Below are 26,510 nucleotides of genomic sequence, written 5' to 3' on the forward strand. Positions count from 1 at the left end.
GACAGCGGCACAGATTCAAAGACCAACTTCTTATTTAATAGCCTATAATCACCAACAGGTTGACACCGGAATCACTGACCTCAGGATCACAAACATGACCTACCTTACACTTACATCATGCACAGTAACGCTGTTTTCCCCTGTGACCGGAATACACTGGCACAATTCGTAGCTCTTTTTGGGGTATAATTTAAAAGAAAACGTCCTACCCACATAATTCATGATAAAACTACTACGCTGAATCCACTCGCAACACAAGGCCATTAACAGAAAGAATTCTTGACAATTTCGAATTGGACGGGCCAAGAAAACTCATAGCTACCAGTCAGAGGCTACACCTGCCCATTGGTAGTACGACCTCTCTGCAAGACCGGCTTTAGGCTAGGAAACTCACAACTGCTGCGACTGAAGATATACAAGTAATAATCAAGCAGTTAAAGGATACTGCCTGAATCAATTAAAGCACACCACACACGAATTCATGGTTTACTGCAGCACAAACAAGGGGCAAAAGTGAATTTACAGAACGTCGAATGCGGCTGCAGCATTAAATAGGAGATTTAAACTTCAACGCACCCGCACGGTTTCGGTGTCAGCTGGTCAGACGCTGGTTCCGTGGCGCAAGACACCGGCTCACCATTAGTCCAGGATCACCGCATCGGAAACTCCACTTGGCTTTAACCAACGTGGCATCTCGACTACTCTCCGCGCCCTGTCCAACTCTCGGTTTTTGTGAAACGCACCTCGCACCTTCCCGCTTAGTATCGGTGAAACTAATCGAATCAGCCTGATGCACTAATCTGTGTAATTCGGCAAAAGTCACGGGCTTATTACAAAATATCAAGCGCGATCGGTCTTCGAGCTTAGTCCCTTGCAGAATACAGCAGTTTCGATCGCTTCCTCATCACTCAAGCTCCAAAGCCATAACGGCGTTACGAACCCCTTCTATATATTCCTGAAAGGTGTATGTGTGTGTTTTGGCATCTAATGGGCGCCCAACAGCGAGGTTATCAGCGCCCTGACATTTATTGAAACAAATGAATGTGGATAAGAACTAAAACTGTCGTACAAACGTGCCCTCGAAATGACCAGACAATCTCCCTATCGCACAGGCAATCTCACATGCACTAAAACCAGTGAGGAGGGAAGATGAAGAAAGATATAGAAAGTAAAACAGAGTGAAAACAAAACACAGAAGAGCTAAAATAACAACACAGGGAAATGTAACTGGCTGACCGCGTACAAAAATCTTGGGTGAACCTGCCACTCTGTTGATACATTAAAAACATCTCCGCAAAATCCTGAACGGGGAGGTAGTATATGTTGGTCAATTCATTTTTCGTATGTGGAGACATTTATGCCAAACAATATTCTTCTTCAAATCCTGCACGGTTCCTTGATGCTGTAACACTTCCGCAAGGATAGAACTTGACCGCCCTTTCGCCAGAGGATATTATGATTGCAGAAAAACTGACGACTGACTACACGTTGCTGCACCCCCACATTTTGTTTTCAAGCAAGACGCCAATAAGGCAAGGTTTATTAGCTTCATTATAGAACCACCTCAAAATGTGTGCGTGCAGCAGCTTGCTAGTTGAAATAAACTTATTGTTTACATCGTAACCACAGCCAGCCACACGGTTCAAGATCGCAAATTGCCGTTAGTATACCGTCTGTAATCAACAAGGCTAGCTGTTGTCTTCTTTAGCTCATAAACGACGCCGTTTGCAATTTCTAACGCAATTGTTTTTACATGGTGACAACGACCCAGGCCTAGTCATAGCGCTACATTTCTTCATCATACATTAGTTTACAAAAGAGTATACACAAGGGTAAAATATGTCACCGGCATAAAGCCTTGTAAGAAAATTTGCGTATGGAACTCATTATATGAATGTAGAAAAAGTGTATGACGGAATAACACCTGGAAGATTCTTGTACATCATACTATTGCACAGTGTAGTACGAATCAATAAACGGCAGTGCATTGATTATTTAGTCGCTGGAAGGCTAGTAAACGACAGTGGCCTTTATTCAGATGACTTTTTTTCTATCACTGTAGTTTAATTCTTCACACATTCATAATGCACTTTTGTTTGTGCTTCCTTAACTACGCACAAAGCCACCTGCCCGCAGTCTATCTGTGGCTCTGTGGCAGTTTCTGCGATCTCAGCGGCCGAGTAGCGTATATTAAGAACTTACAACAGGACCTACGAACTCTCGGTAGAAAGATTAGTGCTTGCTGGGCCATATGGTGTACAAAGACAAACGATGTCTGTGCGACATGAGATTTGGAACGGAAGAAATGAACGTATGTGTTTCTGCGCCTCTAAAAACTTGGGCGAGCTAAATGTAACTTTTTTTTAAATTTTTTGCAAGGCACATATTCGCAGTGGGGACCAGCACAACCAGTGTGGTAATGAAATAAGCCAATGGGCAGTACTGTTGACATTTTGCCAAAACACTCCGTACACATGAGGTTTGCGACAACAGTGACGGGTGAGGCACATAGAACCGCTAACACAGCGACAAAGTGTGACTCGGCGTGAAGTAGCTAGCTCAACTGTGCTTCATTCCCCAACATCTCTCCTGCCATTTACCAAGGAATCGGAGAAAAGTATTAAAACAAGACATCCTGTAAACAGAAAGTTAAAAACATCCTCCCCTGCCCTCTCCCCTCCCAGTCCACTGTATCTCCAACCGTTCACAGCATAGTACTCCTTACCTCAGTCACAATACTAAAATTCCAAGATGACGGAAACAGAACAATTCTCTCATCTTTCCAGCCAGTGAGAGAGTAATATTTAAATGTCCACCTGTTTCGCTGGGCTTACCTCACCCCCCCCCCCCCCCTTACACCATGCAAGCGGACCCTGGTCCGATTCCCGGCCGGGCTGGAGATTTTTCAGCGCTCGTGGACTGGCTGTTGTGTTGTCCTCATCATCATTTCATCCTCATCACCGGCGGGCAAGTCGCCCAGTGTGGCTTCTGCTGAAGTAAGACTTGCACTTGGCGGCCGAACTTCCCCAGATGGGGCCTCTCGGCCAACGGTGCCATACGCTCATTCCCATTTTTTGTAATATTTAAATGACGTGTCAGAAATGCAGTATAACATGCAGCCTACACTTGAAAGTCAAAAATATTCGTTATGTATTTGAAAGCCAAATATATGCATTATTTCCAATATAAAATGGCATTCAAGTTACATAACTTACTTAGAGAGCGAATGTATCCTTTATAATTTACCTCTATTTCTTCGGACCAGTCATAGAGAAGTAACAAAATTCCAATATGGTGGAAATAGATGAGTTTTGTTCTTTATGCCCCACATAACCTCCAGTGAATGCTAAAAGGTAAACAAAAAGCATATAATGGTAAATGGTAAATGTGGTACCATAAACACTAAACATTAAATACTACCATAAGTGATAAACGCTAATGAGTAAATGCTGAAAGCTAATCGTAAACACTAAATGCTTGACTTTAAACACTGAACAGGTAACACTAAAAGCTAAATGGTAGACGCTAAATAGTAAGTGCTATATGGTAGACAGTAAATGCTGAATAACTAACGGTAAACACCAAATAGTTAACGCTAAATGGTGAAAGCTAAATGATGAACGCTAAGCGCTATTGCTATATGCAGTTATAATTACAGATCTCTAGAAATTTACGACAGATGAAAATGGAATTTTAATTATTTCTGTGAAACACAGTGTTGACTGTATACATTACCATACCTCCGTAATAATGTGAAAAGTGATTCTAGGATCAAAATTACGCATCATTTATGTATAGACGTATTTGTATATCTAAACCTCTAATCTCCATAATACTGTACAACCTTGTATTGCCTCTTATCCAAAGTAATAATTTCTTCTCTTTCTCTCTCTCTCTCTCTCTCTCTCTCTCTCTCTCTCCCTCTCTCTCTAACACACACACACACACACGAACATACGCATACAGACACGGGCGCAATCTGTTTCATAATTACTTCATTATTTTATAATATATTAGTGAGGAATAAACAATAAATTGGAAAATTAACAATTTTTTAATATAAAACTTGATCAGATAATTACTGCAATTACTGTGGAGACATACCAATATTATGGATATTCTATATCGTTTTCCACATCTTTCTCAACACTGTCTGTTGAAAGCAGTAGTTTGTTTTTCAATTTGAGATCATATTTAAAACAACCCCATTATACAACCATGATTTCACTGCTGAATCTGCCTTAATAAAATTGAAACACAGCTGAACAGCATTTTACGGGCAAACTGTGCACATCACGAATAACGTATCTTAATGTAGCTATCAAGCAGTTATTTATACTGGAACAGAAAGTCGTCTACCATTCGTAACTACCGTATACTTCTAAAACAACGTAGTGTTCGGGATCGGTAAAGCACTGTCCCTGAAGTTATTGCCTTACGTGCTCACTGACTTCTCTAAGAGCTTTTAGCCTACCAATGATTTTATATCTGAGAAGTTGTTGCGAATACAGCAAGGAGTCACATAAATCTTGTTTTTAGAGATTTGATATTAACATCTCTTATCCTTGCATTGTATGATACTTTGTGACGGGAAACTGTCATTTTTTTCACAAAAAAATACCGAAGAACAGTTTCAAAATTGACTGTATCTGTGATATTCCCTCTTACATGGCATACTATGCACACTTTACCACCGTTGAGGAAGTGTTGTTTATCGGGACTGATGGTCGAAATTCTTCATGGGAGGTTTACCTTGCGGCCCTTCAGATGAACCAGCACCATGTCTGTCCTGAATGTCGGGTGCCGACACCCTTACTCCCCTGCTGACAGTGTTACTATGTGAACTACACTCCTCGGACTCTTAAAGCTCTCCTGTTTCGTACAGGTTCCACACATGAGCAATATTCTAGAATTGGTTTTGATAGGAAGTGCAGATGTTGTACTAGGTCAAATACTTTTCGGAAATCAGGAAATAATGCATCTGTCAGACTGCTTTGGTCAAAACTCTGACTATATCACATGGTTAATGTGTGAGCTGGGTCTCCCATGTTCGATGTATACTGAAACGATGCTGGCTGGCATGAAGTAGGTCATTTTGTCATTTTGTTCGAGATATCTCATTATATTTTGGCTCAGGATAAGTTCTACATGCTAAGAAAATTAAAGTGGGGTAATTCTTCTGGGTTTTTCCTTTGTTGAGGAATATATGAACTGGAGTTAAACATTTTACCTTTTGCTTCGGTAGCCTAAATTTCAGTTCCTGTCTCACTCACGTGTGACTGTACACGAAAGTTGGTGTACAAGAGTTCGTTTCCAATCTTTATGTTCTAAGTAGTTTTCGAAGAAGGGATTGCATAACATTTCCAAGGATGAATTGTCATGATCATTTCTACCAAATTTGTAATTTTACAATTGGGTTGTTGCATGACCAAAATCTCCATCAATGATTACCGTATGATTGGGGAACTTAAGTGCAAACAAATGAGGTTTCCTCTGAACTTTTCGCTTACAATAGGACGTGAATCTGCTGGTCGATCGAATGATACAGTTGCCATTTTGCCTCATAAAGAATTGTGCGATCAGGACTTCTCTACATTTCAAAGTTGTGCCAAATCTGAATGGTCGCCTCCCTCTACTGTGGAAGTATTTCTACACAAAGTAATGTATAATGAACTCGGCGACACCTGTCTTTGTTTTTTTTGTGTAAGGCCTTGCTCCTCTCTCTATCCACTCGGGTATCGCCAGTAGAAACCAAATACCAAGAAGAGAAATCTTCTGCTTAGCTAAATTAATTTTGGAATGCTAAACGGCAAGACCAGTGGCAAGAATACGGCTCAAAAACTCCTCCAGGTGTTGTAAATCTTGTTGGAAGGTAATACCGCTAACTACAACGTCGCCTAAGACTTAAATTTTACATCTCTGGAAACGTTGTCCAAAAGTCTAGAGAGAACAGCAGCCCAAGTTGATAAGCTAATTAGTACACGGATAAATTCGAATAAATTCCAATCCATACAAAATGCTGTCACCTGTCTACAGTTTTGGCTAAGGGGGTCTGGTGGTAAGCCTGATTAAGATCGAGAATAGAAGAAAAACGTGTATCAGAGAACCAGGTGAAACAGTGGTGCAAGTTGGATAGTGGCATAGATTCACGAATAAACTTCTTATTTAATAGTCTACTCAATCACCAGTCAATAACCACATTCTTCAACCATTGTAACTAGAAAGATAAGAGGGGGATAAGTTGATGTAGGAGACCTAATAACCCCGTCACAGAGCATCCGCTCCACCAGCTGACGCAATACTTTCATTTCGGGTGGTGTCAATCTATATGGGGGTTGACGCACTGAAAATCGTCAGCAGGGCAGATCCTATATTTTGTCGTGTTGTTAACACCTGATTTGTCAGTTAAGGCATCCGGGAACTCGGCCAGAAGGAGCAGCATCGCCTCAGCCTCACAATCACCAAAATGACCTGCCTTAAATTTACAATCCTGCGCAGTAACGGCGTTGGTTCCTTTGACAGGAAAACACTGGTACAACTTGAAGTTTTAGTTGGGGTGAAATTTAAAAGAAACTTCCTTTCTACATAATACAAGACAGAACCAATACGCAGAATTCAGTCGCCGCCCAAAAGATCCTCAACCCTCAGCTCACAAGGTGTGGTCTCTCAATGGCGTGAAAATTTTCGAACTCTCTATGTAAGTTCAGCTGTGATGGAATGCTTCTATACTGTTCCCAACCCTCCATAGATTGCCAACTTTACAATGTTTTACAGTCGGTTGCGTCATTGCGTTCTTTAATTGTTTTACACATGTTACTGACAGGTGTTAGGGTCTCCTAGATCTCGCCTCGTGAACTAAGTGCCTGTTTTCTTCATTACAGTGTATTACAAAATTTGGTCGCAGGAACGTGACACTTGTAATTTCCTCGAGTCTGATGAAATTGTTACTCGGTGGATAGAGAAATGTGTCATTGATACAGGTCAAGAAAAAGACGAAAAAGATGATTGTACAATAGCCAGTGATCACAATTCTGCTGTGGAACAAGAGCAATATTCAGAGGAAGAACCTCAGAAAAACTATGGCGGGGATTTGTTTCTCCAATAAAATACTTAGTGTGTCAGTTAAAGTCAAATGCAGTTCCGTAGAACCCAGCATTTAATATTCAGTGTTGGGACTGCAAGAAGGAGGCGTAGGTTATCTTTGATCAGAAAGATTCCCAACATATAGTAATAAAATGGTATTTATTAAATATGAAGAAATACTCGACTTTAACGATGCTTCGTCTTGTGAAATGTCCAGCACAATCATACGTTTGAAATTATTGCAAGTACTGTGAAATATTAAAGTTATGTCTCTGTGCCTCTGAGTGATGCCCATGTAGAGTCTAGAAGTGGCCTATGATGCCTTTGGAAATGATGGACGAACACTGCAGCTAGTAGACTCGCCGGTAACTCGAAGCTTCACACGACGCGGTGCACTGAAGAGAACTACCTGCTATGCCTGCTATAGCTTTTGCCCCCTCTTTCTGGCCTCCAGTCCCTCGGTAGGTCCCTATCAGCGGTTTTTATTCTACATGAGTGCGCCATCGTTTCCAGTGTTTTTCTTTTTCTTTTGTTTTGTTTTCTTTTCTTAAGTGACTCGCTCTGTGTGATTTTTATACTTTTAACTTGTACAGGGGGACACAAGAGGATAGGGGTATCGAGTCAGTGGACAATGTACAGGGTGTGGATGTGTTCAAGGAAATGAAGAAGGTGGGGTAAGGGATCATAGACGATGCACGTGGGTGACGGAAGGCGTTGTGAAGTGCATGGTGTTCCATGATTTGGAAGGCTTTATGGAATCTGGGGGGGGGGGGGTGCGGAAATCCAAGCGACACTGGCGTAACAAAGGATGGGGCGGATCGAGGACATGTAGGTGTGAAGGATGATGAAAGGGTGCAGCCCCCACGTCCAGCCTGACAAGTATCTATTGTGGGCTTTTTGTTGGATCATAAGGAGATAGGGAGTCCAGGTTAGGTGGCGGTCAAGACTGAGGCCAATGTATTTTAGGGTAGGAGTGAGGTGAATAGTACGATCATAAATAGTTATGTAGAAATCATGGAGACGGAAAGAGGGGGTGGTGCAGCCAATTATGATTGCCTGTGCCTTGGAGGGGTTGATACGAAGGAACTATGGGTTGCACCAAGCAGTGAACTGGTCAAGGTGAGTTTCGAGTGTACACTGAGATCTTTTCCTTTGAAGGTTAAGATAAATGGCGAGAAGGTGGTGTCATCAGCAAATTGGAGGAGATGGACAGGTAGGGAAGGTTTGGGCATATTGACAGTATACAGGAAATAGGGGAGAGCAGAAAGGATGGAGCCTCAGGGCACGCCAGTGGGCTAGAAAGTACAGGGGTGGGAATTGTGAATATTGACATAGGTGGGACGTAGGGAGAGGAAGGAAGCAACGAGACAGACGACATTTATAGGGAGAGCAGAGGTATGGAGTCTGAAGATAAGCTTGGGATTCCAGGCATGGTCGTAGGTATTCTGGAGGTCGAGGGAATTGAAGATACTGGAGCGATGAGAGTTAAGTTTGAGGGAAAGAAGATTGGTAAGGTTAAGGAGTTGGTTGTTCGCTGAGAAGGAGGGCCAGAAGCCACACTGGGTAAGGGGTAGTAGGTGGTGCTAGTTTAGGTGGCGATGAATCTGGCTGGACAGATGGACCCAAAGACCTTATTGAACACAGCAGTGAGGCATATGGAACGATAGGAAGAGGTGTTAGAGGGGGAGTTTGTTGGGTTTAGGGAACAACAGAAGATGGAAACTCTTCCACAGGTCATGGTAAAAGCCAGTGGAGAGGAGAACGTTGTACTGGGTAGCAAGGGCAGCCAGGAAAATGGGGGGATTCCTTGAGGTGGCAAGAGGTGACAGCATCGTGACCAGGGGTGGTGTTGCGTTTTGAGCAGAGGCCGAGTGTAACATCATGTGCTGTGATGGGAGTGTCTATCTGAGAGGGTAACTGATCCAAGAACTGGAAACTAGGAGTGAGCTGTGGGACAGAGATATCAGTGCATTCAAGGACGGTGGGGAAGAGGGAGTAATCAAAATGGGAATCATCAGGAATGGAGAAGACCTCAGTCGTGGAGAATAGGGTAATGTGGGGTGGAATGGCTACCAGTAAGGCAGTGGAAGACTGAGCGGTACTTGGAGGAGTTGAGAGGGAGGGTGGAGTCGAGGCGTGTACGTGTGTGGCGCCAGTCTCGACGTTTCTTTGCTGTAAGAAGGTTCCAGATGTGTCGCTGTAATTGCCACTGGCGGAGGAGTGTATCCCTGTCGTAGGTGTGGAGGAAGGAGCGGTAAAGCCTGCGGATTCACAAAGAAGAAGGACGACCTGTGGAGGCCAAATAGGGAGGTGAGGTTGAATGAGTTTGATAGGAACTTGGGCCTCCACAGCGTCAGTGATGGCCTTCTGGAGGAAGGAAGAGGCATGTGTGATGTCAGTGGGGCGGTGAAAGGTAAGAGTGTAGCTTTCGACCTGTGAGGCAATGGAGTCCCGGCTGCCATAGCTCAGTGCCCCGGTGTTTAACGAGGCACCGACCAATCTCTGTCCACACATGGCATCTGCGGCCAATGGCAGTTCTCGGTGTAGTACCAACCCATACAGCTGGTGCACTAAGAGTCTTCCGAGAGAGAATTATCGATTGTGGTGGGCTACTCTCTGGAGTTGTAAGTACCATCACCTCAACTATTTTGTAGACTTTGTTTTTGTACCTACCGAGAAGATATTTTACGTCCAAATTTAAGCATTGGAATTTAGTTTTGTATGGAAATTTACTTGCTACAGACTCGTATAACGTTTCAGAAAGAGTAAATCAGTTCTCTAACACTCCATTTATGTGTATTATTTTAAAAATCGCAAAGAAGTATGTGATTTTGTTTGACAAATAGTGAAATTCTACAGGCTTTATTTAGAGGAATAAAATAAACAAGGAAAAGTGAAACACCATTTCAGTAATGCTTGACAATAACGAACTAAACGGGCCGAGAAAACCCTTGCACAGAAATACTCGCCTTACAGCGACCGTTCGTAAGTAACACTTACCCATTGGCAGTAACACATCCCTGCAAGACCGGTTGTACGCTAGGATACTTACAAATGCTGCTATTACAAATATCATACTCAAGCAGTGAGAGGCTGCTGCCTGAATCAGTTTCTGATTTACTACACTGTTAACACGGGGTAAAAATGAACTGACAGAAGGTCTAATCCCGCCGTAGCATCCAATAGGAGGTTTGAATTTCAAAGCGCTCGCACGCGTCTGGTGTCAGCTGGCCACACACGCGTTAAATGGTAGGACACCGATTCACCGATTGTCTGGGATCACCTCAACGGAATGCCTGCTTGGTCTTAACCAACCCAGCATACCGACTACACTCTGCTCCCTGCCCACCGCTCGGTTTTTCTGACAACCGATCCCTGCCCTCCTTCCCACTTCGTATCGACATAACGAAAAAAAAAAAAATATGTTAACCACTAATCCGTCTAATTGCGCAAAAGTCATCGGCTTATTTCAGAGCTTTCAAGCGCAATCCATATTCTGGCTTAGCCGTTTTCCAGAATGCAGTAGCTTCTATCGCCTCCTCTTCCTCAGACAAATCAAGTGGCGTTACAAACCACTTTTACACTGACGAGCCAACGAAACTGGCACACCTGCCTAATACCGTGTAGGGCCTCCTCGAGCACGCAGAAGTGCCGTAGCACAACGTGGCATGGACTTGACTAATGTCTGAAGGAATGCTGTGGGGAACTGACACCATGAATCTTAAAATTAAAGTTTACGACATTCTGGATTTCAAACGTGTAAAATATTTTTTTATTGGAGTGAGTGACCGGTTTCGACTCTATGAAAGAGTCATCTTCAGACTCTGTAAAGATATACTGCCAAAGTAGTATAGACGCTATCATAAGCATATAAAATATATATAAAAATAAGATAAATAATAATAAATCTTACCCAGAGCGGTGGATGGACACTGCTCGATGAGTTCAGTCGGCCCTCGACGCTCATGTAACTGCTGACTGTATAAATCACCACTCACCACACAGGAACTACAGAAAGAGGGACTAATATTGAAGCAGATTGCTAGTGTAAATGATTTCAATCCCAATGAAATTGACTTCATTTTTAATAAGATACAGGGTACACATTGTTGTAACTGCGACCAGGAGGGTCGGGGTTGGCACTGACGAAAGGCGCGGCGGGACCCGCGGAGAGGCCCGCGTACAACAACAGAACGGGAGAGGACGGACACGACCAGCGTAGGACGGAAAGAATACCGCAAGACCGAAAAACAGAGTCACGAGGAAACCAACTCGTACACGAACCAGGAAGAAAGCAGTCTAGCGCAAGCGACGTGTAAACCGACGTAAGCACGATAAGACTGAATTAATGTTTTTTTTTCCCTTTATTGATTTTCAATTCCCCGCAAAGGGGGAGGGCTGGCAGCAGCTTACTACGCTGCTCTACAGCCTACAGACTTTTGTTTAAAAAAGGAAGAAGAAAGAAACAAGGAAAAACAGGCGATAAAATGGTGATATAAAGTGTAAAATGACCTAAAAATGCGGAAAGTTAAAACAGAAAGCAAAAGGGGTTAGCAAGGTTAATAAAATACACAGGAATAAGACAAGTAACATAGTAGACACACAATTAAAAAACATGGCGACAGTCTGGTTTCTGTTCGCGAGAGATATAAAAAAAAAGAGCACACCCAGCGACAGTATGATGGCTGTTCGCTACACTTCCCAAAAAACACAACACGGAGCACTCACTGGAAATACACACCGTAAAACACCGCACGAAAATGGCGGCACAGAGGTGGCACTCCCGATCCAAGGCAGATGGGGGACCTGGAGTAGGGGGAAAAACAAGGAGGGAGGAGAGGAAAAAACGAAAAGGGGGGGGGGGAACCAAGGAGGGAGAGGACTAATAAAGGGGGAGAAGGCCAGACGCAAGAGGGTATGAGAGGAGGCAGAGGAGGGAAATGTAAAAGGACTCGGGGGTGAGAAGGGGGCAAAGAGAGAGGAGGTGGGGAAGAAAGAGGATGGAGGGGAGGGGAGAGGGAGCCCGGGAAACGGACAGAGGAAATGAGGGGGAGTGAGGATCAGAGTTGATAGGAGGGATAAATGGAGGGAGAGAGGGCATTATCCGGGAGGGGGAGGTGATGGAAGCCACCTTGGGAAAGTAGATGTAGTGTGTAGAGATGGAGGGTAGGGGTGACACAACGGTGAAGACGTGGCAGGGGGTGGGGATCGGAGAGGAGAGGACCAACCAGGGGGTGAGAGGGTTCAAGACGGCGGGAGGTGTAGAGGGTGCAGATATGTTCGAGGAATAGGAGCAGATGGGGGAAAGGAATGAGATCATAGAGAATCCGCGAGAGGCATATACGGAAGGCGAGGCGGAGTGCATGACGCTCAAGGATCTGGAGGGTGAATTAATGGGCGAGTGGCCGGCGCTTAAGTACGCTCTCGGGGGCGCCGCTATTGGCCGCTGTGACCACGTGTTCCACTGTGGCGCCCCCACACTAAAAGCGGGCCAGGAGGCGCGCGCTGCAACAGCTTACGGCGCGATGGTGCAGAGACCTCTATGGGTCTTCGGCGTCCATGACGTCTGGCGTGGATTCAAATTTCGCGGCGCGCGGTACCAGACACATAGTGCACCTGAATCCGGTTATCGAAAATGCTCCAAAATTACATACATGGGGTATCTCTCCGATAAAATAAATAAATTATTTAAAAATACCGAGCTCACAATAGCATTCGTCACCAATAACCATCTTCAGAATAGATTCAGACACAATATTAATCAGAAAACAACTCTAAATATAAAAATTCAAGAATGTATAAAATACAATGTGATGGCTGCAAAAAACAATGTAGCGGACAAACTGTCCATAACTTTGCTATTCGTTTTAAAGAAAATGTGGCTGGTACCAGTCATAGTAAATCCTTGTTTGGCCAACATTTGAATAACTGCAACTATTCCCAAGGATTAATTCATACGAATTTAATAGTCCTTCACTTTGCCCCAAAAGGACCTTTACTTAATGCATTAGAGAAAATTGAAATCTTTGCACATCGTAAAAGTGAACCCCTAGCTCTACTCAATGAATAGCTAGACTTTAGGGAAAAACATTTTTATGATCTTTTTGAAGACCTGTTATAAAGAACTGCTCTTTCGTTTTCGTATAATTACATTCTTATATTTTTTTATACTAGCTGACCCGGCGAACTTCGTACCGCTTAACAGTCAATGAATGTCGTGTTACCTTTTAGCTGAACTAATTTAGGCTTTGATGAACGTAATACAATGATACAAATTAATATTAATATAGATAGAATTATAAAAGTATTTTATTTTGATGAATGATGATGAATACATATAGAATGAGAATAAAAATTAAAAAAATAATAATAATTAAGTATTTCAAACACATGTCAGAAAAAAATCATTGAAAACTATTTTGTGCAGGTTGGGATACACTCTGATTAATTCATTAATCGGATTTTCATTCAAGCACCTTGTGGTAAACGACATTCTTTGTTTTTTGGTCAGGCGCAAGAACAAATAATGCGGATGGTTTGCCGACACGTGAGCATGCCACGTACAATTGACCATGAGAAAAACACGCATTTTCTAGATTGAGGCCACAAATAGTCAAGGATTGGCCCTGTGATTTGTTGATCGTCATGGCGAAGGCAAGACGAATCGGGAATTGAATTCGTTTAAACTCAAAGGGCATATCTGTTGGGATCATCGGAATCCTTGGAATAAGAACTTCCTCATCTTTAAATTTTCCTTTAAGTATCGACGCGTGAATCACATTGCTCATCAATTTTCTTATCACCAAATGCGTTCCATTGCACAGTTTGGTTGGTTTAAATTTCTAAGCATGATGACTACCGAGCCAACCTTCAGTTGTAAATTGTGCGGTGGTAAACCAGGCATATCCAAGGACTTCAAAAATTCAGTTGAATAATTAGTGGCTTCTTCTTCGTTTGTTACACAGTCGATAGATTTGAATGAATACAGAGTACCTACGATTTGATTTTGAATTATAAAATTGAGGTCATCTACATCTTTATTTTTAGCCGCCAAAATTGCTCGCTCACTTAACCATTTAGAATTTTTGTGGTTAGCAATGATATCCGGAAATACTTTGTTGATAGGCTCGTCTTTTGATGAGACGAAATTGCAAAAATTTGGAGGAAATGAAATCAAATCGCTCGATTCGTCAACAGGAACACGGCCATTACCAATAGTCAGCAATTGCCTCGAGAAATCATCAGCAGATAGATCGTTCAACAGTGCAACTCTCATATTTACAGACAGTTGAAGTTTGTTTACATATCGCCACAGATTTGATGCTTTGAGGCAAGCGTTTATTTCGTCGGGAGCAGTAGATCTTGGAATTACTGGTAGTGTTTGTCGGAAATCGCCAGATAATAAAATCATTGAACCACCAAAACATTTCGAGTCACTGCGCAGATCTTTTAATGTTCGGTCTAGTGCTTCCAATGCGCGTTTGTGCGCCATTGTGCATTCGTCCCATATGATGATTTTTGATGCTACTAAAATTTTGGCCATTGCGGAGTGTTTCGAAATGTCGGTTGTTCAGTAGTTTGAAGGTTTAATGGCAATTTTAACGCTGAGTGAACCGTACGGCATCCGTCTAACAATGTGGCCGCTATTCCAGAAGAAGCAATTGCTACCGCAGTTTCGGATCTCGCACGTACAGTGGCCAAAATCAATGACATGAGGAATGTCTTCCCAGTTCCACCGGGGGCATCCAAAAAAAAATAAGCCACTATTTCCATCATCAATTGCATTAATCAGTGTATCATAGACTTCCTTCTGCTTAGGATTCAACAGTGGTACATTCGTTTGAACTGATTGGATTAGTTCATGTGGATCATATTCACGTTCACGTTCCAATTCTCTATTAAATGCGTCATTCATTCCGCGATCTGGCGCTGGCATTCCTAACCTAACTAACAAACTGCCGCACATGAGGTAACACATATCTTCGATCAAGAGCAAAGCCTGGTTATGCATCTCCTCATTCGCCTCAAGATCGGGATTTCTTGAGCTGACACGAATTCGATATAAAGTGTCTTCTGACTTGTTATCTTTGTATTTGTTCCACAGGTCACGTGGGTTCGATGGGAAGCATGTCGAAGTGATGATAGCAAATAATGTGCGTATCTGACTTGGAGATGCAGAAATGATTGCTTCAGCGATTGTCGTGTCCCAATGAGTATCGTTTTCAAGCAAATTCAGCTCTTGACATGCTGCACGAAATGTGAGGCACACTATACCATTAACAGTTCGTAGTGATTCAAATGATGTTGGCCCTCGAACATGTACCAGCAACAACCGCAAATAGAAACATTCATCATTCTTCGGATGAACTGTGTAAATACGACCAAGAGCATCAGCAGAACGCATATCTGGATGACCAGGAACTGCATCGCCTTGCTTCCGACGTTGAAATTTCTTCGATGTAGCGTTCCAAGTGTAATAACGTGGCATTTCCGAGTAAAGCAACGTTCGTGCGAACGGATCGTTTAGACAAATCGCAAAGAAACTGGTCAGTGTTGCCGCTGGAGGTGTTTCGGCACGTTGAGCAGCATTCGACGCTGTGAAATATACTCTCTGACCGTTCTCTAGATGCACCCCCAAATGTACAACAGTGGGATAACGTTCGTGAATAGGGAATGAGAATATACGCCAAATTGCTTCATTGCAGTTCACATATCTACCAACTTGATAGCGCGTGATTTCATCGTTGATATTGGATGTTGGGATACCAAACACCGCCATGTCGCTCCCTTTCGTGACATATTTGCAAATGTATTTAATAGATTTGACCGAATTGCAATACTCAACATTACAATGTGCCTTGAATGTTTTGGAAAGAAGTAGCGAATATGGAACAATCCAACTGTTGTCAACTACGAAATCGTTACCTTTCACTTTAGTTGTGATAGTTCTACCATTATCATCGGGCGATCGACGCCGATACAATGGATAATCATCGTTGCCTGTAATGGTCTCTGCCGTGAATATTCGCGGATACCGTTTGGAACACTTGCCGTCGACCATGCACGGTGATTGGCGGTTGATAGTGCCACATGGTCCATGAACCATATTCGTGATTACAACATCATGTAGGTCTGGATCGGTTTCAGGAGCAGGAATCTCCGCACATATGATGTCATCTATTTGATCTGGCCGAATTCTGTCTACTAACAAAATTAGAATGTGAGCTTGCGGTAGGCCTCGTTTATGCCATTCGACTGAATACATCCAGCATCGAGTAATCCCAAAGACGTGTTGCTTAACAATGTAATTTATTAGTGACCGAATTTTTTGCTTGAAAACCCGTGCGGTGATGTCGTGTCGATCACTTGATGTTTGTCCGGGAAGCAGCAATTGAATAATTTCCATCCATTTCGGATTACATGTAAATGTAATGAATAGATCTGGCCGACCATAATGACGAACATATGTCATTCCATCTTGCGCATATTCATGCATATGACGCGGGCTACCTGTGTATGTCGCTGGTAAAATAGTCAATCGACCAACATTTTCTGAATCTCCTTCTGTGCTTATTGCATCGCGTAAATGAATATACTCTTCCGAACGCAATTTAGCTTGATTCAACCGGATGAAAGTCAGGCGCTCCGTTTCGATTTTAACGTACATGTTGGTTGGTTGTTTTGGGGAAGGAGACCAGACAGCGTGGTCATCGGTCTCATCGGATTAGGGAAGGATGGAGAAGGAAGTCGGCCGTGCCCTTCTAGGGGAACCATCCCGGCATTTGCCTGGAGTGATTTAGGGAAATCACGGAAAACCTAAATCAGGATGGCCGGACGTGAGATTGAACCGTCGTCCTCCCGAATGCGAGTCCAGTGTCTAACCACTGCGCCACCTCGCTAGGTTAACGTACATGTCAACGCAGTATTGTTGAAGCAGTCGACGAAATCGCAACAAATAACTGTCAGAATTTTCACGGATCATCAAACGATATGCGTAATAATTCATCGAACTAACCTTCTTGGTAGTTTCCTCACCTGAAACAAATACAGTAAAAATTGTATTTTAGAACCCCTAATAGGTTAATGACTCTTACAGCTACTCTCTACTAAATTAGGAGTGACAACTTGTTTTGTGTACCAAAAGCAAACAGAATAAAATGTATATCAAGTTAAAATGAAAACAATGATATTGATCTTACCATTCAATGGATTAATCATTTTGATATTAAAGTGATATCCATTGTCTCCTTGCCAAAACATCAGCGGGTATTGTAACGCATTATATGAACGGTGTGTTTCATATGTTCTTTGTAGTTGCCCAATATTGCGTCGTGTAAGCACAATATCACGTGTTTCCAAGTTTTCACCAACAATCAGGATTGCCACTTCATCGATTGTTGGAGCATTAAATGTGCGTTCATGTGTTCCAGCTGGTCTTTTATCTGCTCTGATTACAACTTTATAGTCATCACTTGGCATGCGCTCTAAAGCAGTCTTGAACAGCCTGACCAGTGCATGATGTTCATGAAGCATTTGCTGCAAATCTTGGAGAATTGCTCTTTTCGTAGCTGTGTTGATCCCTTGACGCCGGTCAAGTTGTTCTTCCATATTGCCCATGAAGTATATTTGCAAGAATTTGTGCTGTGCACCTTCAATAGGTTGCAATGATCCAATGCGATGGAAAATCTGGCCTTGAATCTGTAAATTCAAAGCCATAGTTATAGTTAGATTTACAAACACTTTTTTTTCAAATAATAACATATCATTTTTATTGTAGAGACAAATACAGAAATCTAACAAACTACACTCCAAATTTTTTTCACAATCATAGAAAATAAAGTTTTTAACGTAAATTACCTTAAATGTCGGATTATATCCGTGTTCTTCGATAATTTCCGCCCCAAATGAAGTCATTTGGAAACAGACATTGTATTTTTGAGTGTTCGCTAGAAAATGCCGTGATTCTAGTGTTTCGCCATAAAGCAGGGAAAGCAATGGCTCTGGTGGCGGGATCACTAATGGCAATGTCACTTTACCACTAAGGCAGCACGAACCAGGCGTTTCACCAGCAAACTTCAATGCGCCACAATGATGGCAAACAACGTCCATTGGACCAATGCAAACTACACGATGCAAGCTGCTGTCGATGGTGCAATCATATCGAAACGCTGCTCGATTCAAATCAATACATGAACCATTTCTTCTTGCATTTCGAAGATTATTCCTCTGTTCATCGGTACGATAAGCTCGACGATTTCTCGTTTCTAATCTAGCCGTTTCACGGACTGCCTCTCTTTGCTCTTGTGTTTGAGAAGCACGAATTAAGGGCCCTTCTTTGCTCCATCCTAATGCGGCGCTCTTCTTGGGCAATTTCTCGTTCTTCGTCAGATAATTGACTCGCGATATTCCGTTGCCTAATTGCATTACGGCTCCGCTGGGAAATATTAGATCTTCTAGGACGCGGCATTTTTATTAATAGTAACACTGAATATACACTCCCACAAAACCACATAAAACAATCGAGACATAGACAATAGCTTATCAAGAAAAATCATAGACAACCAATGAAAAGACATTTACACTTTTGTTAACCTGTAGAATAAATCTTTAATTAATTTAATAAATAATTTACGCAAATTAATGTCTAAAACAAACAAATATAACAGTACCTACCTGAACTTTCGAGACGTTTTACACAAAATAAATTTCTGAATGCACACATAAATAGTTGTTACAGTATTTGACAGGATTGGACAAGTGTTTGACATGTAATAAACAAATGAGCATTTATTGAAATGATGAAGTATTCATTACACATTTCTGAACGCACGCGTAATATTTTTCAATCTTTTTTAAAAAAAATACACATAATACTTTATTCATCCATTTTAAATAGTTTATGAATGCATGCATAAATGTCAATCATTACTTACAGATTTTGACAAAAAAATTTGACAGCTCTGAAACTAAAGAACTTTTAGGGAATATAACGCATTTTTCAAGTATTCGTCAATTTTTCATTATTTTTAAGATGTATTCTGCTATTCGGGGCGGAGACAAATCCAACAAATCAAAAACCATGAAAATTTTTATTCGTCAATTTTTCATTATTTTTAAGATGTATTCTGCTATTCGGGGCGGAGACAAATCCAACAAATCAAAAACCATGAAAATTGGTCCAGCAGATCTCGAGTTATAAGTGTTGTAACAAACCCGACTTTGTTTTATATATATAGATTATGCTGACGCTTGTTTTATCATTAGTATCTCACAACTACGTTTTAAACTAAGTGTATCTCATTTTTATAATGGTTCTTATTTTAAAAACCACAACACAACAACATGTGAATTGTCACTTCACACTTTTCTTATTTTTTATTTTGTTATCCATATTTTTCCATCAAAGGGTGATAGTCGTCGCTTAATTTTGATTTCCACTTTGTACTTTGCCATAGCGGTATCAGGCACCTGGTTCCCACCAATCACCATACACTATCATTAGCATCATGTTGCCAATATTAGAACCCATACTATGTCCAACCTGACATAGACAATTTCCTGTGAACAGCTTTTTGGTGAAAAATTAATTTTAAGCTGATTATTAACCTATAATTTTATCCTTTTTGACGAATAACTTTGTCATTATGACGTATACTACGCTAATACTGACAAAAGGCGTCAAATTCCGGCATTTATAACCTTGTTACAGCACCATAGATTGACGCAGCGAGAATAAGACACTATTTCCATGGGAACCGCCGACATATCTACGCAAACACTGTTTTCGTGGTCGAATTGTCAATCCTTGAATATATCTTTCGCAGTACCCAATAATCTCTGATAATCTGATGCCTGCCTCACCGGGCTAGGACGCCGTTTCCACGGCAACTATCGATGCACCTGAGTAACATCGTTCCGCTGTTATTACAGAAGTGTCGGTGTGGTTCCACCATAGTACATCAGAAGAGAGGAAAAATCCACTTAAACTCTGGGGAACGACAACCTTTGATGCAGATTATGTAGTTCTAGTTTAGAAGGCAGGCAGCATACTCTAAGCCTTATTTCATACCAATGGACCATTTTAATAGCATAATTTATATTCACTGACGATTAATGATCACTAATTGACATTACGATGTACTCCAACTGCAACTGTTCCTTTGTAGTCATGTTTTAAGTTATGTAATCATGAACGTGTTTTCTGATTGGCTACTTATGATGTCCTACTCAGAACGGTGTGTGTGACCACCCCTATTAATACCCGTTCCCTCCATGCACAGTCAGCAGTTACACGAGTGTCGAAGGTCGACGGAACTCATCGAGCAGTGTCCATCCACCGCTCTGGGTATAATTTATTACTTTTTATCTTATTTTTATATATTTTTATATGATTATTATAAGGTCTGTACAACTTTGGCAACATATTTTTACAGAGTCTGAAGATGACTCTTTCATAGAGTCGAAACCGGTCATTCACTCCAATTAAAAAGTATTTTAATAAGACTGCGATCAAGACTGTTGTAAATTTTAATGTTAACTACTTTCAAGATTGCTGGCTATGTTTTCAAAAATCTTACCATGAATCTTGCAGGGCTGTCCATAAATCCGTGAGAGTAAGAGGGGATGGAGATCTCCTCTGAACAGCACGTTGCAAGGATCCCAGATATGCTCAATAATATTCTTGTCTGCGGAGTCTGGTGGCCAGTAGAAGTGTTTAAACTCATGAGACTGTTCCTGGAGCCACTCTGTAGCAGTTCTGGAGATGCGGAATGTCGCGTTGTGCTGTTGGAATTGCCGAAATCCGTCGGGATGCACGATGGACACGAATTGATGCAGGTGATCAGACAGAATGTTTACGTACGTTCCACCAATCAGAGAGGTATCTTGACCTATCAGTTGTCCCACACCATTACAGACCCTCCAATAGCCTGAACAGTTCCTTGCTGACATACAGGGTCCATGGATTCATTAGGCTGTATCCATACCTGTACACGTCTATTTGCTCGGTGAAATTTGTAACGAGACTAGTCCGATTAGGCAACATTTTTCCAGTCATCAACACACATTGTTGATGTTGTGGGCCCAGGTGAGACGTCATCAAGGTAGACGAGTGGTCCTTCGCCTCCGAAAGCCCATATCGACGATGTTTCGTTGAATGGTTCGCAGTTTGACACTTCGTGATGGCCTAGCACTGAAATCTGCAGCAACATGCGGAAGGGTTGCACTTCTGTCACGTTGAACGATTCTCTACAGTCGTCATTCGTCCCATTCTTGCAAGATCTTTTTCCAGCCACAGCGATAATGGAGATTTCATATTTTACTGCATTCCTGATATTCACGGTACTCTCGTGAAATGATCGTCCGGGAAAATCCTCACTTCGTAGTTACCTCGGAGATGCTGTGTCCCGTCACTCGCGCACCAACTATAACACCACGTTCAAATTCACTTAAGGGAAGTAGGACGTCAGACGGGCCGCCTTGGAGCAGGAGAGGCATCACAGGACATTATAATTCTACTGTCTATACTTTTACAAATAAATTCATAACACTTTGCCAGCATGACCAGAAAGGATTCCGGATTCATACTCATAGTAGTGGAAGTTCAAAAAAGTAACAAAATAAATTTTTTTAACATGCGAAATTACATAATTTTTTCACTTACTATTTGCTGCATTTGTTAGTATAGGTACACTTTTCGTCATAAGTAAGAGAGGTTCTTCGACGAATTTTGCACAGCATACAAACCATCCTTACAGGTGTATGAAACTCTAGAATTTTCCAAATCTATTAAAAACTGTGAAAAAATGGAGATAATTAACTATAAAATTAGAGTTTTTTTCTAAACATGAAGTTTAAAATGTAACAGCTCATTCAGTTTTTCATAAATTAAATAAATTCTAGAGTTTCATACACACTTAAGTCTGGTTTGCATGCTGTGCAAAATCCATCGAAGAATCTCTCTTTTTTTATGAAGAAAAGTGTACCTATAGCAACAAATGCAGTCAATAGTAAGTGAAAAAATGGTGAAATTTCGCATGTTAAAAAAATTATTTTGTTACTTTCTTGAACTTCCACTGCTATGAGTATGAATCGTGAGTCCTTTCTGGTCATGCTGGCAAAGTCTTATGAATTTATTTGTAAAAGTATAGACAGTGGAAATTAAAATGTCCTGTGGTGCCTCTCCCGCTCCAGGTTAGCCCGTCTGAAGTCTTACCCCCCCCCCCCCTTAAATATTGATAACCTGCCATTGTAGCAGCAGTAACAGATGTAACAACTGCGCCGGACACTTGCTGTCAAATATAGCGTTGTCGACCGCAGCGCAGTATTCTGCCTGTTAACATATCTATGTAATTGAGTACACATGTCTATACGAGTTTCTTTGGCGCTTCACTGTACGACATTACTTGAGAGTGCCGCCACCAACAGGTCGCTATAATGCAACACAGCATCTCGCAATGGTGGATGGAACACATTAGGCTTGGTCGCCTCGGGCATGAAGACAAATCAGCAGCGGCTAAACACAGCCTCGACGAGGGGCGTACGTTCGAATTTGAGAAATCAGATATGTTGTGTCGAGTTACTGGATTTTGGGAGAGTATCAATAAAGAATTTAGTGAAATATGACCGTCTCGTCAATAGGCGAGGGCTATCAGCTATAAGAGGATACCATCGGCTTAAGGTGGCTGATCACCAAAAATGATCATTGATGTCAGTTTTCCAGAAACCTTCTCTATAGGCTGCAAAACTTGTAATCACATAATGAAATACCTACCACCAGTATGCTTCCGTATTTACATTAGTTAATCCAGTTAGATTACAACTAAAACTGTAGGATACTAACATAACCCATACTGTCGGAGAAATGACGCAAAACGGACTTAAGAACACAACCATTCTCTCTGGACGCATTCACATTTGCCAGATAGAAGGTAGATATCGCGCATAACGCAAACTGGCGTGGCCCATTAAAAGACAAAGACAGACGAAATGCAAGTAAATATTCTCAAGCAACTGCGTGGCTGCAGAATTTTACACTGTAATATAAAAACTCCCCCCATGAACCATGGACCTTGCCGTTGGTGGGGAGGCTTGCGTGCCTCAAGGATACATATGGCCGTACCGTACGTGCAACCACAACGGAGGGGTATCTGTTGAGAAGCCAGACAAACATGTGGTTCCTGAAGAGGGGCAGCAGCCTTTTCTGTAGTTGCAGGGGCAACAGTCTGGATGATTGACTGATCTGGCCTTGTAACATTAACCAAAACGGCCTTGCTGTGCTGGTACTGCAAACGGCTGAAAGCAAGGGAAAACTACGGCCGTAATTTTTCCCGAGGGCATGCAGCTTTACTGTATGGTTAAATGATGATGGCGTCCTCTTGGGTAAAACATTGCAGAAGTAAAATAGTCCCCCGTTTGGATCTCCGGGTAGGGACTACTCAAGAGGATGTCGTTATCAGGAGAAAGAAAACTGGCGTTCTACGGATCGGAGCATGGAATGTCAGATCCCGTAATCGGGCAGGTAGATTAGAAAATTTAAAAGGGGAAATGGATAGGTTAAAGTTACATATAGTGTGAATTAGTGAAGTTCGATGGCAGCAGGAACAAGACTTTTGGTCAGGTGAATACAGGGTTATAAATACAAAATAAAATAGAGGTAATGCAGGAGTAGGTCTAATAATGAATAGAAAAATAGGAATTCGGGTAAGCTACTACAAACAGCATAGTAAACGCATTATTGTGGCAAAGATAGATACGAAGCCCACGCCTACTACAGTAGTACAAGTTTGTATGCCAACTAGCTCTGCAGATGACGAAGAAATTGAAGAAATGTATGATGAAATAAAAGTGAAGGGTGACGAAAATTTAATAGTCATCGGTGACTGGAATTCGGTAGTAGGGAAAGGGAGAGAAGGAAATTTAGTAGGTGAATATGGATTGCGGCTAAGAAATGAAAGAGGAAGCCGCCTGGTAGAATTTTGCACAGAGCGTAAGTTAATCATAGCTAACACTTGGTTCAAGAATCATAAAAGAAGGTTGTATACATGGAAGATACTAAAAGGTATCAGATAGATTATATAATGGTAAGACAGAGATTTAGGAACCAGGTTTTAAATTGTAAGACATTTCCAGGAGCAGATGTGGACTCTGACCACAATCTGTTGGTTATGATTTGTAGATTAAAACTGAAGAAACTGCAAAAAGGTGGGAATTTAAGGAGATGGGACCTGGATAAATTGACTAAACCGGAGGTTGTACAGAGTTTCAGGGATAGCATAAGGGAACGATTGACAGGAATGGGGGAAAGAAATACAGTAGAAGAAGAATCTGTAGCTCTGAGGGATGAAGTAGTGAAGGCAGCAAAGGATCAAGTAAGTAAGAAGACGAGGGCTAGTAGAAATCCTTGGGTAACGGAAGATATATTGAATTTAATTGATGAAAGGAGAAAATATAAAAATCAGTAAATGAAGCAGGCAAAAAGGAATACAAACGTCTCAAAAATGAGATCCACAGGAAGTGCAAAATTGCTAAACAGGGATGGCTAGAGGACAAATGTTGAGATGTAGAGGCTTATCTCATGAGGGGTAAGATACATGCTGCCTACAGGAAAATTAAAGAGACCTTTGGAGATAAGAGAACCATTTGCATGAACATCAAGAGCTCAGATGGAAACCCAGTTCTAAGCAAAGAAGGGAAAGCAGAAAGGCGGAAGGAGTATATAGAGGGTCGATACAAGGGCGATGTGCTTGAGGACAATATTATGGAAATGGAAGAGGATGTAGATGAAGATGAAATGGGAGATAAGATACTGCGTGAAGAGTTTGACAGAGCACTGAAAGACCTGAGTCGACACACGGCCCCCGGAGTAGACAACATTCCATTAGAAGTACTGACGGCCTTGGGAGAGCCAGTCCTGACAAAACTCTACCATCTGGTGAGCAAGATGTATGAAACTGGCGAAATACCCTCAGACTTCAAGAAGAATATAATAATTCCAATCCCAAAGAATGCAGGTGTTGACAGATGTGAAAATTACCGAACTATCAGTTTAATAAGTCACAGCTGCAAAATACTAACGCGAATTCTTTACAGACGAATGGAAAAACTAGTAGAAGCCGACCTCGGGGAAGATCAGTTTGGATTCCGTAGAAATGTTAGAACACGTGAGGCAATGCTGACCCTACGACTTATCTTAGAAGCTAGATTAAGGAAGGGCAAACCTACGTTTCTAGCATTTGTAGGCATAGAGAAAGCTTTTGATAATGTTGACTGGAATAATCTCTTTCAAATTTTGAAGGTGGCAGGGGTAAAATACAGGGAGCGAAAGGCTATTTACAATTTGTACAGAAACCAGATGGCAGTTATAAGAGTCGAGGGACATGAAAGGAAAGCAGTGGTTGGGAAGGGAGTGAGACAGGGTTGCAGTCTCTCCCCGATGTTATTCAATCTGCATATTGAGCAAGCAGTGAAGGAAACAAAAGAAAAATTCGGAGTAGGTATTAAAATCCATGGAGAAGAAATAAAAACTTTGAGGTTCGCCGATGACATTGTGATTCTGTCAGAGACAGCAAAGGACTTGGAAGAGCAGTTGAACGGAGTGGACAGTGTGTTGAAAGGAGGGTATGAGATGAACATCAACAAAAGCAAAACGAGGATAATGGAATGTAGTCGAATTAAGCCGGGTGATGCTGAGGGAATTAGATTAGGAAATGACACACTTAAAGTAGTAACGGAATTTTGGTGTTTTGTGAGCAAAATAACTGATGATGGTCGGAGTAGAGAGGATATAAATGTAGACTGGCAATGGCAAGGAAAGCGTTTCTGAAGAAGAGAAATTTGTTAACGTCGAGTATAGATTTAAGTGTCAGGAAGTAATTTTTTAAAGTATTTGTATAGAGTGTAGCCATGTATGGAAGTGAAACGTGGACGATAAATAGTTTCGACAAGAAGAGAATAGAAGCTTTCGAAATGTGGTGCTACAGAAGAACGCTGAAGATTAGATGGGTAGATCACATAACTAATGAGGGAGTATTGAATAGAATTGGGGAGAAGAGGAGCTTGTGGAACACCTTGACTAGAAGAAGGGATCGGTTGGTAGGACATGTTCTGAGGCATCAAGGCATCACTAATTTAGTATTGGAGGGCAGCGTGGAGAGTAAAAATCGTAGAGGGAGACCAAGAGATGAATACACTAAGCAGATTCAGAAGGATGTAGATTGCGGTAGGTACTGGGGGATGAAGAAGCTTGCACGGGATAGAGTAGCATGGAGAGCTGCATCAAACCAGTCTCAGGACTGAAGACCACAACAACAACAACAACAATATAAAAACTTGTGACAAATACGTACGAAAATAAAAATTGTAATGAAACTGTCAAACATCTATCTAAAATGGAAACGCAACAAATTTAGACTTAAAAATACGTCTGC

At 41.7% G+C, this 26,510-nt stretch overlaps 1 protein-coding gene across 1 annotated transcript in view; it reads left to right on the forward strand.

Annotated features, from left to right (window-relative positions):
• The window catches only part of LOC126471386 (protein enabled homolog), a 182,207-nt gene that overhangs the window by 105,015 nt on the left and 50,682 nt on the right, over positions 1–26,510 (forward strand). The gene's annotated exons all lie outside the window — the stretch shown is intronic.

Source organism: Schistocerca serialis, chromosome 3, assembly GCF_023864345.2.
Source record: "Schistocerca serialis cubense isolate TAMUIC-IGC-003099 chromosome 3, iqSchSeri2.2, whole genome shotgun sequence".
NCBI lineage: Eukaryota > Metazoa > Arthropoda > Insecta > Orthoptera > Acrididae > Schistocerca > Schistocerca serialis.